This window comes from Monodon monoceros, unplaced genomic scaffold (genome assembly GCF_005190385.1).
Source record: "Monodon monoceros isolate NGI ecotype Baffin Bay Population unplaced genomic scaffold, NGI_Narwhal_1 Super_Scaffold_11, whole genome shotgun sequence".
NCBI lineage: Eukaryota > Metazoa > Chordata > Mammalia > Artiodactyla > Monodontidae > Monodon > Monodon monoceros.
Window position 1 is genome coordinate 7,630,964 of NW_021703767.1, and position 15,021 is coordinate 7,645,984.

The 15,021-nt window shown below is 44.0% G+C and overlaps 1 protein-coding gene across 1 annotated transcript in view; it reads left to right on the top strand.

Annotated features, from left to right (window-relative positions):
• The window catches only part of KCNJ6 (potassium voltage-gated channel subfamily J member 6), a 289,740-nt gene that overhangs the window by 193,583 nt on the left and 81,136 nt on the right, over nt 1–15,021 (top strand). The gene's annotated exons all lie outside the window — the stretch shown is intronic.

Here is a 15,021-nt window from a genome sequence, read left to right on the forward strand (position 1 = left end):
CTTAAATTAAAATTTGATCTCTCTCTAAAGCAATTTTTAGATGGTTTTAAAGCATTGTTTAAATTAAATACTTGAGGTTATTTATTGTCAAGCCAGGAGGAAGAAGTTAAGCCTTTCAAAGGAAGCCTGACAAATTGCTTTAATAAAAATACAATTTTGCCCCTTCTTTGGGAGCCATTTGCAAGACCCATAGCCTTGCTTTTTCTTTTATATCAACTGAGCACTTGGTATCTTTTCTCTCTACTCTACCTGCCAAATCCCCTGTAGATATAATAATGCAGACCCAGTAAATAACTCTAACAGGAAAGAAAAAATATTGATATCCGCTCATCATAATCCTATTGACCCATCTGCTCTGAACAGCTAACTACTGGTGTATTTTAACAAAGATGATCTGTTCTAAAAATAGAGAAATGGTCTGTTTTTATTGAAGTCTTCACTCATATCTTTCCATACGTGTTACACATCCCAGGAGCAAAGGAGGTTCTGCCTGTATTTATCTGTAACTTTCTATGAAATAGAGCCATAAACTCTGCCTTAAGCTAACAATAGTGCCTGTAGGAAAAGTATAAACTAGAACACTAATTCAAGCTTTGCTTTACTATTCTTCTGAGTCATTAGTCTTGGGATCCTCTTTAGTTATACAATCTGCCCTTCTGTGCTTTGAGGTCTTCAACTTGAGGCTCAAGGTAGGTTTACACAATCTGAAAATGCACGGCCACCAGCCAGACCCCAGACTCTTCATCCACCCATAACCTGACCCCAGTCATCCGTCAAATGAAAGTCATTGCTCCCATGTCTCAGCCTCCCTGGACCCAACAGGCAAAGTCATTACCTCTAACAAATTTCTCTTATAGTGGTAAAAACTTTTGCAATAGTTTTTAAAAATGCAACAAACAATGAAAATGTGAGTAAAAGACTTTGCATGAAGTGTGATCCTTTGCATAAGGCAAAAGGAACATCAAAAACAATCATTGTGAAATTATAAATAAGTGCTGCACATGTGCACTGGGCTATCTGTACCCCGAGCCTGACTTTGGGGTGCCCTCGTGAGCCAATAGTTGTGTGAGGGGAGGGAGGAGGAAGGAGGGGGGAGGAGGGCGGGGAGAAACCAACTCAATAATAGAGCTCCGTCATTTTCCCACAGACCAGAAACTACTCCCACCTCGGCCAAGCACCTGGACTCTGGGTCCCCCTAGTGGTGGCCACTGAGATACAGTCTCTGGCAGCATAAACTGACCACTTATGATGCGCTTTTAATATTAGATTTCTCGCTATAAACTCTCCGGATAGGACAGAAGGGAGGGGAGCGGACAAGCCTTGTTCTGCTTCGGTCTCTGAGCTCAAGAAGCAAAAGCCAGTGGAGACGTACCCTCTGTTTACTGGTGTTAATCTGAGCTTCGAATTGCAGGAGCTGTGTTCCCTCAAATCAAAACCCAAGCTCTAAAAATCAGTCCGGAATAAGCAACTTACCTTTGTGATGTCTCTGAGTCGGAATTCTCCCTGGGGCAGACCCTGTCTTTCTGAAGATAGCTTGTAATGACTGAGCCTTTCCAAATAGGGGAACATCCTTTTGTTGGTTGTTAATAGGGATACCTCTGAGCATTCGGTGGCCTTTCTACTGCTTTCATAGAGAAAACTGGGTACTTGCCAGCAAAAAAGAATCAAAGGCAACCACTATTAACTTTCTAAAAGTAATAATAATAATTTTCTAATTTTTGGAAAGTGGAGGAAAGAGTGTTCTAGAAAGTTCTGGGTTTGTCTGGAAGCTGGACACGTCTTGATCCTTTCCTGATAGGATTCGTACAGTTCAGTCTTTCCAGCACATCTCATCTCTTAATTTAACGAGGCACACTTTTTTTCTTTGTGAATGAAAAGCACAGTTGGGATTTATGGGTATTAAGTAGGCCCTTGGGGTGGGGGGAATGTTTCAATGAATCAAAGCCACAGGAAAAAAGTAGATGTGGACCAAATGCACCCTGAGGAAAACAGATTCACAAGGATCTAATTATTCATTGGAAGGCTAGATGGGAAATCAGGAGCCATGAAAACCGCAAGCTGACACAAAGGGGCCTCTGCTTGACTCATGCTTTCTTTCAAATATGTCTTAGTTGACCTGAAACTACTCTCAGTGACCTCAGTTAGGATGCCTCTTTCAAGGACGAGCCTCACCATCGCCACCACTGCAACCTCCATGCGATGCCCTCCCTCTTTCTGTCTTGCACGTTGTGGGCACACAGCGACCCCGACGTGGTATTTTCTGGGGATCCGAGCTACCACGCAGTAGGCTGACCCGGCAGGTCCTTTAGTCCACTGGGTGCCCAGGCCCATCACAGGCCAGCTGGTTGACACATAATATGCCCACCCCAGTTTTGCTGTCCCAAGCCTGCTTTGTCACATCACTCAGGGTCAGGCTCGTCTTTAGAAAATGGGAGTAAGCTCTTTGAAGGCGGGAGGTGAGTCTTGCCCACCTTTGATGTTCTGCAGGTCCTGACCCCAGTCCTTCATTCAGTGAGTTCTCTGGCCTCATAAAAGACAGACTCACACCCACAAAAGACAGACCCACGTTCTTGGTGGATGGTTTCGGTCTGGTCCTGCCTCAAGTCAGGGGGATGTGTCACCTCTCAAGAACCTTCCAGTCATGTGGTTCTATTTTTGAAAATGAATCAAACCCTGGAAAATTCTGACACCAGCCACCCAGACATCTGGGAACTGGCCGTGTCTCATCCCATAAATATATTTTTAAAGGGGGCCCTTTATGTTCCTGACACAGGGGCAATTTGGAGATAGTGATGTTTACAGAAGGGTTCATAGCTACGTAAACAAACATGCCGAGCAGCTGTGGCAAGTGTGCCTTAAATAGTAAAGCATTCATACAGACTGTTATTTATAGAGGGCAAATTGGCATAGAGGCTAGATGACAGCCACACAGAGCTGGGCCCGGTGCCAGCCAGCTCCTCACTATAGGCTTTCTGATTGATGAACTTCCATATTTACCCCCAATGATTATGCAACTATGACAGGCAGCCCTTTCCAACACCTCAGCAAATATGTCTCCTTAGAATGAATCCCATTAAGCTTTTTTTTTAATTTTTATTTTATATCGGAGTATAGTCAATTCACAGTGTTGTGTCAGTTTCAGGTGTATGGCAAAGTGATTCAGTTATACATATACATATACCACTTCTTTTTCAGATTCTTTTTCCATATAGTTTATTATAGAATATTGAGTAGAGTTTCCTGTGCTATACAGTAGGTCCTTGCTGATTATCTGTTTTAAGCTTTTTTTTTGCATTTTTTATTATGGAAACTATAAAACTTATATAAAAGTAGACCAAATCCTATAATCAACTCCCATGTACCCATCATTCAATTTCTATAATTGTCAATTCATGGCAAAACTTGTTTCATCTGTGTCACCCACTCACTAACTGCCCCTCCAGCATCATATTTTATCTGCAAATATATCAATATGTCTCTAAAAGATAAGGACTCTTTTAAAAACATAACTGTAGGGCTTCCCGGTGGCACAGTGGTTAAGAATCCGCCTGCCAATGCAAGGGACACGGGTTAGAGCCCTGGTCCCGGAAGATCCCACATGCTGCGGTGCAACTAAGCCCGTGCGCCACAACAACTGAGCCTGTGCTCTAGCCCATGAGCCACAACTACTGAGCCCATGTGCCACAACTGCTGGAGCCCATGCACCTAGAGCCCGTGCTCCACAACAAGAGAAGCCACCGCGATGAGAAGGCTGCGCACCGCAACAAAGAGTAGCCCCACCTCCTGCAACTAGAGAAAGCCCGTGTGCAGCAACGAAGACCCAATGCTGCCAAAAATAAATAAAATTAAATTAATTAATTTAAAAAACATAACTATAACACTGTTATGACACCTAAAACAATTAATGATCATTTCTTAAGATCCAATATCTACTAAATGCTCTGACTTCCATTTGTCTCATAAATGTCTTTTTAAGTTTTGTTTAAATCTGCTGTTTGAATCCAAATCAGGTTAACACACTGTTATCGGCTGAGATCTCTTCCAAGCCTTAGTCTATGAGCTCCCCTTCCATCCCTGTGGGGTTTTTATCTTTCAAGTTTTTCTCAAAGAAGAGAGTTTCTGAAATATTTATATACTACGAAGAAAGCTGGGGAAAGTGGAGGGTGGGAGGAAGCCAACTTAGTGAAGATATACTAGATAACATTTTGTAGATGAGGGAGCAGGGCTGACTGTCCAGACGTCAGTATCTACGGGTTACCATGGAGGAGGGGGAGTGTGTGCCAGAAGTAGGCAAGCAAACCGGAAGTAGGTGAGGGCAAGCCATCCTTCCCCACAGGAAAGCTCAGTTCTTTATTCACATGAGGAGAGCTTAGTCACATAAATCACATCACAGGATTTTTGAGTTGCAAGAGTCTTCGCCCTACTCTTAATTACTTTACAGGTGAGGACATGGATGCCCAGCAAAACTAGCGAGCTGGCTAAGGTGCGGTAGTTACGGGCAGAGCAAGACCTTGAAACCCTAAACCACTGATGATGTCCAGCCTCCAAGTTCAGTGCTCTTTGCATCGTGAATGCTGTTGTTTCGTGAAGATTCTGCAGAGCAGGCACCCGAAAAGATGACTGGTATTTAACGTGCAGACAGGCTCTCTTTTCTCCCATCATTAACTCTTTTTCTTTAAGGCTTCTCTTTCGGTCTCCAATGTTATCAGTTCATTTTAAAATTCTTTATTACATTCACATGAATTTTTAACAAGCATATATTAAAATGAGATCTGCCACAAAACTGTTCTGAAATCAAAATTCAATAAGCACCGTCTACAAAAATACTCCTGGAAGAATATAATGTTCTGTCAAATCTGATTTCCAAGAACCACTTTCCTTTGCCATAGTCAAAATGCCACTTCACTATAACAGAGGAGAATATGAGATCACAGAGTTTGAAAAGGTGGCACTTCTCAGCTAAGATGGTTGAGGGTTAGCATCACAGTACTTTTAAGCTGTTTCTACTAATGATATTTCATAGCCATTGTATTTTTCAAATCTTATTTTCCCCTTTAGATAAGTAGCTGCTAGTCTCTCCACTGGCAAGTCATTATCTCCAGATTTACCGTTTTTCTTTTAAGAGTTGTAACCCCAACTACCTAGCCTAGGAAAAGAGTTAATTGATAAGATCTGGAATGCTAAGATCTTGGGTGAAAATCTCGTGGTAAATCTCTATAAGGCACAATTAAAAAAATTCGAAGACATGTGAATTTATTTTTCCTGGATGGAAATCTACCACTCATCAACATCAAGAAATCCAACCATCCTTTCTTCTTCGAGCATTAGGTTCAGGTGATTTATTCAGGGCTTCCTCCCAAATGCCTACCTCAATATAATACACCGAAGTAGTGTCAGTGACTGGATGAAAACTGATAAACTTTTTGTGATTCTAAGCAGTTTGGGGACACTGTTCTGGTCCTAACAATCTGAGGCTGGATGCAGTAGAGCACACATAGAATTTTATACTTTTCCACCGCCCCTCTAGAAGAAAGATACTGTAACTCTGTTAAACGTTATACCTCTGTTAAACAACATTTCTCATAATTTAGAAGGCACTTAGGATCTCATAACTTAGATAGCAGTGTATTGAGGTCACCATATACTATTGTGGTTGAAAAGACAAAAATACTGGATAATTATCAAACTTTTCATTATTAAAACATCAATAGCAGAAAATCCATTGTTCTTCCTTCTCCAAATGGGCTGTGAGGAGCTCATAAAATAGATGTTCAGTAGAAGTCAGGAATGGCCGCACAATATATACAATTTAAAGTTCAAACCCAAGGTAAAAAATAGACTAGCATCTAAAAGTTAGCTCTGACTCAAACTCTGAAGTCAGTACTCATGTTGGGAAGAAACTGCACCATTCAGATTAAGAGATGAGTATCAAAGAGTGGGAAGCCTCTAATTAGTGCATCCTTAAATAAATCGAGCTTTATTATTTCCCAGGGCATTCAGTAATATGAGTGCTGACAGCATGATGCCAGTGAAGCAGTTCTACCTGACAATTTCTAATGACCAGAAGAGGATCATTGGGGAAAACCATATAACTTATTCACACATGCAAACACACACACATACATAAACACACACACACACACACACACACACACACACACACATACACACACACCTCTGCTAAATAGCTAAACAGCCAGAAGCCAGAGGGGCTTCTTCCCTAGTTAAGCAGGCCCTTGCTCCTGCGTTTTACACCAAATCACTTACACCAACTCACTTTGTGAGTTTGTTTGTTCTATTAATTATTTAGTACTCCTCTTTTTTAAAAGTAATCTCTCTTGGCCATAGCTCAGCTTATCTGTACTTCTTTGTGTCATTTATACTGTCAGGCAATCCTGGGTTCAAACCACAGTTGCTGTATTCACTGTCTTGCTTAACTTCTCTAAGGCCTCAGTTTTGCCTCTCTAAAATGGGAACAACAATGGTACCTACATCGTTGGTGACCTTTCAGCTTCACGGATTCTGTTAGATCAGATCATTCCTTCCCCCATAGACTGCACAGGGGAAATGCAGTAGGGAGGAGGGAAGCCAGGCATTTGGGAGGGTCAGTCCCAGGGACTGGCTCCACTGTTTCCAGGGACTGTGCAGCTAGCGTCTCCACACAATGACAACTGACTCTCCTCAGAAGGCACTCTGAACAGTCAAAATGGCAAATGGCAACCTGCAATAGCCAGTGCAAGAAATGCACACTCACAACGTGAGAGTAAATGCCAGCCTGGCCTCTTCCCAGTTACCTACCACGAATGATGAGCTCTGAATTAATGAGGATCACTGGGCTCAGAATAGACTTTGCATTCCTATAGATAGTAACATTTCATCATTATAATTTCTGCCCAAAGGGGACATGAATATAGATTATTCTCAAGTCTTCTAAGGCAGCTGCTCAGGGAGGACAGGACCAAGAGTCTGCATCTGAAAACAAGATTTCTATGTCCCCAATCCCCCTCCTAGGTTTTTATAAGAATGCTCTGGTGTCAGCTGATGCCCCAATTTGGAGAATGTATTTTTGTGCTGTTAATTCAACTGAATAATATTTATTTACATAATAAGCCCTTAGAGATACTTCTGCGTGAAAGTATAGATATACTTCAACAAAGTGGACAGTAAATGTGAATTTCTATATGGCCAATTCCATTGTTCTCTATTTACTGAGAATGATAAAAGATACTGTACAGTCTGGTTTGGCTAGGCATGTTGCAGTAACAAATACCTCCAAGGGCTTAAAGCACAAAGGTTTATTTCTCATTCCTATTACATGTCAGTTTCAACTCTGTTCACATCCTGTTGACTCCAAGATACAGACGAAAAGGAGCAGCCCTACTTAGGACATGCCATTCTCATGGCAGGGAGAAAAAAGAAATGACAAAACACCTCGCTTCTGCTTGCCATTTATTAGTCATAGCAAGTCATATGGCAGTGCCTGATGTCCATGGAATGGGGAAATGTAATTCTCTCACAGGGACTTGGAATAAATAATTCAGAACAAAATAATACAATCTACCACAGGTACCCAAGTGGTTTTGAAAACCCCTAGACCGAGTTAAAAACTTTTTGCAAGTTAGGGTTTAAAATGTGCGGTAGTCATTAGTGTTGTTTGTGAAATATGTCCAGCTTTCGTCCTTCTAAACACATGTCAGGATCACATTTCCCTGTTTCTGTTGGACACGGTCATGTGACTTACATTTGTCCCAACAGTATATGCATATGTCACGTGTATCACGCCGCTGGAAACCTTACAAGCTAAACAGGATAATTCCCTTCCTACTTCTGTAGTTCTCATGGAAGCACATGTCACAGTGAAGTTTCCATCATTCTGGACCCTTGACCGGCTTTGAAGAGAAGACCCTTGCCGGCTCACTTGGGACTTGTAGCATAACTGAGAAATAACCTTAGGTTGGGTTAAGCCACTGAAATTTGGGTTGTTTGTTACCACAGTATTAACTAACCTCTTTGGCCTGACACAAAATTTCATGCAAACATTTTGACAGGTTGGCTGTTGTATACTGCTCATAGCCCCAGACTTGCCATGAAATGAATTTTTGTCTAGCTACTTTGCAAAGCTTCTCCTCCCTCCTTTAAACTCTCTGTTCACTGCTTAAGACTCTGAGGTCAGACAGGCTGAATTCAAATTCTGCCTCCACTCCCAACTGTCCATGTGATTGGGCACATCACTTTCCTTAACTTCACCAAACCTTTTTCCATTCTGAAAAATGGGAATGATACTTATATTTATAAGGAGATTCCATGAGATAATACAGGCAAGTCATTCATCATGGGACCATAGTATGTGCTCAATAAATTTAGAGAGTGAATCTATGATTCTGTAAAGCATACTATTCTCATCCATCATTCATTAGGTGCCTACTGAATGCCAATTGCTTTATTAGATGCTTTCCATATATTATTTTCAATCCTCAAAGCAATTCTGAAAGGTAGATACCATCCCCATTTAACAAATGAGGAGGTTGATTCTGGAGTAGGGAGTTGGGGAGAGTAACCTGCCCGAGGTCACACAACTGGTGAAGTAGTAAGGCAGGATTCCATCTCTGGGCTGCCCGCCTTCCCAGCCTGTCTCCCTTGTGCCTCTCCAGGGAAGGTATAGTACACAACAGCACCCTGAAAGTAGTGGTTATCGATTAAAGGTCACTAGTGTGTGGACGATTATCGCTCAATGATACATTCCCTTTCGATTACTGGCCTTGGCTTCCCCACCAGGCTCCCCTCACCAGACCGCAGGAGGCAGGTACGGGCAATCTGCTCTTTCATAACAGTTGGCACTGAGTCTCTTGAAAGGGCACCTACTTGTTCATACTCTCAGATTCTGCCCAGTTCTACGTTATCAGGCAACCATGCCACTTGACACTGGGCCAACCCCATCTAAAACAGCCTGGTGCCATGCCAAGTATAACCCAAAGCGCAACCAAGCAGCCAGTGCCAAAACCCTTAGGGGAGAAAAAAAGAAAGTTTAACACTGAAAGGGAAGAATCAATTTTGGCGCTGAGCTTCCTGCCAGAAATCACAATAATAAAACGATTTAGGCTTTGACCAGCCCAAGTAAACCCTGTTGGGGTTTCCATTTCACTGCAAAACATCCAATAAGACCCTTTTGGGGGTTTGAGGATAATGATAATTTTTCTCTTGTCACTGAGGCCATCCTTAGACGATTTTAATTAAACATTTGCGAAGTAAATACATTTTCTTTTACATTTTCTCAAGCATAGTTTCTATAGGGTGCATATTAATAGAAATCTGTGAAAGCTGATGGTTAAAGGAGAGGCTGGTGGGTAATGATATTAGAGAAGAGCACACAGCAGGGAGCTCCAAGGAGACAAGACTGAATGTTGAGCCTGAAAGGAACTAATGCTACATTCACATCGGCCCTCAATGAAGTATCTTTAATACAACTCAGAGAGCTAAAGTAGTAACAAAGGATTAGTCATAAAGTATTTGCTTTAGATACTTGGTTATATATGTTGTCTCTCTCCCCAAAGTTGGAAAAGGTGTACAACCTAGGGAGAACAAAAATGACGCTGCAAAACAAAAATGTCTACGATTCTTACAGAAACGCTTAAGAACCCACAAGGTCCAACATGGGGCAAGAAAGATTTCCGAACACCTCCCTGGGTCTTTACAGCATGAGTCCTTTATGTTCACCCAGAGGGACCTCAGCATGTCCAGCCTCGCCTGCAGATCCTGTGTCAGCCCCCAAGGCTGGGGGAAGAAAGAAGCCACATTCATGAAGCGAAAAACAGATGGGTCACGGCTACCTGGGAGGAGGCTGGCAGCTTCACTGGCCATCAGCAAACCAGGCCAAGAACAAGGAAGGGCAGGGATGTCTCCAGTACCAGCTCAAAGCCTCTGCTGCTGCGGGGACCTGGCACAGAGTCACCCCCTGTGTTTGGTGGATGACTTCGCAAAAGCCTCACCTGTGACCAGAAATGCTCACTCCTGACATCAAAGAGACTAGCTGGGTGCACTTGGAGCTCCCGTGTCAGCAAAGCAAAGTGTCCTCTATTGCCACGTTGAAGAGTGGAATGACACAGTGGCACTTCCTTTCCTTGAGTGCACTCCAATACATGTTCACCCAGGTGGAAGGGGACATCTCATGAACGAGGAGCATCTGTAACCTGGGCAGGAGATGGCCTAGTAGACAGGAGACGGGGAAGATGTTAGGCAAAAATGTGCCGTGGCCTTCAGTGTTTCTCACGGGCCCCGCCCTGGGGTGTCTTCCTTTTTTTTTATTTTTTAATTAAATTTATTTATTTATTTATTTCTGGCTACGTTGGGTCTTCGTTGCTGCGTGCGGGCTTTCTCTAGTCGTGGCGAGCAGGGGCTACTTTTCATAGCGGTGCGCGGGCTTCTTATTGTGGTGGCTTCTCTTGTTGAGGAGCACAGGTTCTAGGCGCGTGGGCTTCAGTAGTTGTGGCTTACGGGCTCTAGAGCGCAGGTTCAGTAGTTGTGGCTCGCAGGCTTATCTGCTCCGCAGCATGTGGGATCTTCCCGGACCAGGGCCCGAACCCGTGTCCCCTGCATTAGCAGGCGGATCCTTAACCACTGAGCCACCAGGGAAGGCTGGGGTGTCTTCTTATGATGAAACAAAATCCACAGATGGACCCGAGGCATATGCATTTACATTTAAATGCTTAGTCTCTTTATTTTCCCATCCACCAAAATCATGAGCCCCACATCCTCCTCTCTCTTCAATCCTGCAACATCACTCCCTCTTAGATAACAACCTGGCTTCACACTTCGTTGAGAAAATAGAAGCAATCAGACTGGAACACTGGCCTTTCCGCCGGTCCCTATCTCACCACCACACCCCCGCCTCCGCCCCTGGGCCTTTCACCACTGTCCGGAGCCCTGTCCAACCTGGGGCCAAACCTGGACCACATCCCTTCAGCCCTCTCAAAGACTTTTAGACTATACCACCTTCTTTCCTCCATCATCAATTTTTTTCTTAATAGTTTATTTCCAGCAACATAAAAATATTTCCTAATATCTATCATTTTTGAGAACAAACAAAAACAAAGCTAGACTTCTCCTGGTACCGTGTCCCTTTCCAGTACTGTCCCATTTCTCAACGCTCTTTCCCACATTACTTCTAGGAAGAATTGTCTGCATCTCCATCACCACTGTTTTACTTCCCTTTCCAAATGAGCTACCATTCCTAGCACACCACTGACACACACCAACAACATCCATCCTGCTAGCTCCAGAGGCCACCCCTCTATTCCCGTCTTACTTGGCCTCTTTGCATCAACATGCTGACCACTTCCTCCTTCTCCAGCCTTTCTTCCCCGGCGTTCACCACTACTTCTGCTTTCCCTCCTTCTTCAGTGAAAGCTCCTTTCCATCCTCATCTTCAAGCTATTTCTCCTTTTCCCCAAAATCTCAGGGCCCATTCCATCCAGAGTCCTAGCCTCCATTAATTATCCTTTTCTGTTATTTCAGCCAGGACCTTGGCTTTAATTACCATATTTTTCGCATGTGACATCAAATTTCTATCTCTGGTCCTAACCTCTCCCCCGAGCTCTGAATTCAAAGATTCAGCTGCCTACTTGGCATCCCTATTTAGATGCTTGTACAACTAATGTGACCAAAGCAGAAACTAGATATCCTAGCATCCCCTAGAATCTGCTTCCCTCTCCATCTTCCCCATGTTCATAAGTATCATCAGCCAACACGTAATGACTTACATCAGAGACCAGGAGCATCCTTGATTCATCTCTTGCCCTTACCGTCCAGAAGTCCTATAGACGTGACTTCCAAAATATGTCTATCTCTGTGGCTACTGCCACAGATTGTCATAATGTGGAGCCCACGGCATTCAACTGGGTCTCCCTGTTTAACTGTGACCACCCTACACAAATCCGTTTTGCACACAGCAGCCAGAGTGATGTTAAGAAAAATGTAAACCAGAGCAAGTCATTCCCGTGCTTAAAACCCTCCCATGGATTCTGGCTGCACTTGGAAAATCCAGATTCCCTGCCATGGCCTACAAGGCCCTTCTGGTCTGGCTCCAGCACGCTTGTCTGCTTTCACCTCCAGCCACTTTCCCACCCAACTCACCACGCTGCAGCCACGTGGGCTCTCCGTTCTGAGCACAGAGCTCTTGTACAGGGAGGTCTTCTCTGCCCACCAGATAGAAACCGGCTCCCATCACTGTGCCTCTGTCACTCGGTGCAGAACGTGTCACCAGCTGATGGTATCCTGTGGACTTGTGTGTTAACCAATAGTCTTTGGTTGCCCAGGTCAGAAACGTGGTTGTCATTTATGCTCTCCCCTCCCTTGGGCACTGCAGTCTTCTCTCTCCCAACCATTTCCCCAAGCCCACTGGGCTCCTTTGTGCAAATGAGGAAAAGCCATCCCTCCTCAACTCTACTGCCATCTGCTGGGAAATTTGTGTCATAAATATATCTGTACCACATAGATTTAGTGAGTTGTGCAGTGTACAACCTGCACAACCGTATGTGGTGGCCCGAGCTAAACTTATCCATTCCATCTCGTACCCGTCTCTAGTATCCAAACGTCCTCTCCTCTCCAGTATCTTGGCCACTGCACTGGTTCACAACACCACTCCCTCCCTCTGGGCTATTACACTGCTTCCATACTGACTTCCCTAATTATAGACTCTCATTTCTACAATTACCCTCCTTGCAATTAGTAGAGTAAACTTTGTAACTTACAGATCCCATCTCCTCACTCCCCAGCTCAAACATTCTCAGTAGTTTCTGGGTAAAGAATCAAGTCCAATCTCGTTTGCATGTCACAGTCTTGCCACCTGTCCAGGAGCCCTGTCACTTTCCCCACTACCTGCTTGTGCTACTGAAATTCCTGAACGCACCATGGGTTATTTTGCCTCTGGCCTGCACATGCGCTGACATTATCTCTGCCCAGAATATCCTCCTCCATTTATCTTCCCAATAACCCCTACTCACCCACCAAATCTCCCTTCAAATGCTGCCTCCTGTGAAACCTTCCTGACTGCTTGGCAAACTCTGGCATCCTCCCTCTCTGCTTCCCCTGCACTTCTACAAACCTCCATGATATCTGGCTGCATTGTGGATGACTGATCACATGGCTGGGTGTCCCCAGCAGGCTATATTTTGAGGATAAAGATTATGCCCTTTTTTTCTACCCCAACAACTAGCACAATTTACCACGTGGTAGGTGCTCAATAAAAAGAATGAATACATTGATGGTTTTGTAAAAAGCAAGGTCTGGCCTTTCTAAATGTGTCTTAGACGCCTGGCAGCATTTCCTTTTCACCTGGCACCATCTTATCTCAACTCTACTGAGAGCCAAGGACTACATCTGCCTTCCCAATGAGGCTGTTATATCATTTAATTTAAAAATTAGGGCTTCCCTGGTGGCGCAGTGGTTGAGAGTCCGCCTGCCGACGCAGGGGACACAGGTTCGTGCCCCGGTCCGGGAAGGTCCCACATGCCGTGGAGCGGCTGGGCCCGTGAGCCGTGGCCGCTGAGCCTGCGCGTCCGGAGCCTATGCTCTGCAACGGGAGAGGCCACAGCAGTGAGAGGCCCGCGTACCGCAAAAAAATAATAAATAAATAATAAATAAAAATAAATAAATAAAAATTAAAGACTTTTTATTTAAAGAGCCTGTTTATTTTACAAGATCCTTTCCCCATCCAATATTCACCAGGCATCTTATAAAGTCTATCCAATGTAAATACAGGTAGTTTAAAGCAGAGATCCAAAAGGCAAACTTGTCCCAGAATTTGGTCTTAAATTACACAAGGGGCTCTTCCAAGTAGACATATCTCTGGTCCCCTTTCTAAAGTAGGTCTAGTGCACTGGAGGCTCAGTGGGGACAGGAGATGGGGCTCCCATAACAAGAGTCCCCCATTACTTTCATTCCCCCTCATCCCACGCACGGATATTTCCCTCTGATGTTGTCTGGCTCTGCTCACAAATCTCCTCCACTCTGCCAAAGGACCAAGCAGATAGCTCAGAAAAGCCAATCATGGGAAAGGGAGATTCCTTTACCCAAGTTTCTAATCCATAAATAAATAAAGGGTCTCTCACTATATACCCCTCACCTTCTGCAGTGATGAAGGATGAGGGTAGGTGCTAGACCAGGACACACCAGCCCACACCTGAAGCATCCTAAGTGGGCTCTCTGAAGGTAAGAACTCTACAGGCAAAGTGTCTGAGGCTGAGGCGTACTCAGTCCGCAGGCAGGGATTTTCCAGAACCTCCCATGTACCTGGCATTGGGCAAAGTTAGACAAACACAGTCCTGCCCTGAGGGAACTCACATTTTAGAGCAGGAGGATGGCAAAATGTTTTCTGTAAAGGGCCAGGTAGTAAATACTTCAGACTCTGTGATGTCTCTATTACAACTATTCAACTCTGCTGCCTTGGAGTTCAAGCAGCCACAGGCAGTATGTTTCCAAAGGACCGTGGCTGTGTCCTAATAAAATTTTATTTATGGACACATAATTTTCACGTGTCATAAAATATTATTCGCCTTTGGGGTATTTTCCAACCATTTAAAAATGCCAAAACTGCTTTTAGCTCTCTCCTGTTCTAGGCGATGGGACTGGACATAAAAACAAGTTACTATACAAAATGGAATAATGTATATACAGAGAACATTTTTAATGGGGAGGTGCACCAGCGGGTACAGGAGCTCTGCTCTTGTACTCCCAGCCAGAATCCCACTTCAGATGTGTGCCACATAATAAGTACCAGTGACAGCAGCAAGCATGGCACCTCCAGGCAGAAGGGGGAGCGGCCAGAACCCAGGAGAGAGGAAATCACTTACATTTGCTCTTTGCATTTGCAATCCCCCAGAAGGAGAAGATAATGGGGGGCAGAGGGTTCCTGACCTTTGAGAGAGAGCTAAAATTGAACTTCTGTTCAAAAGCAGAGATTCATCAGTAAACAGTGCTATTATTAACATCATGGTTTAAAGGGAAAAAAATTAAAGAATGTGAGTG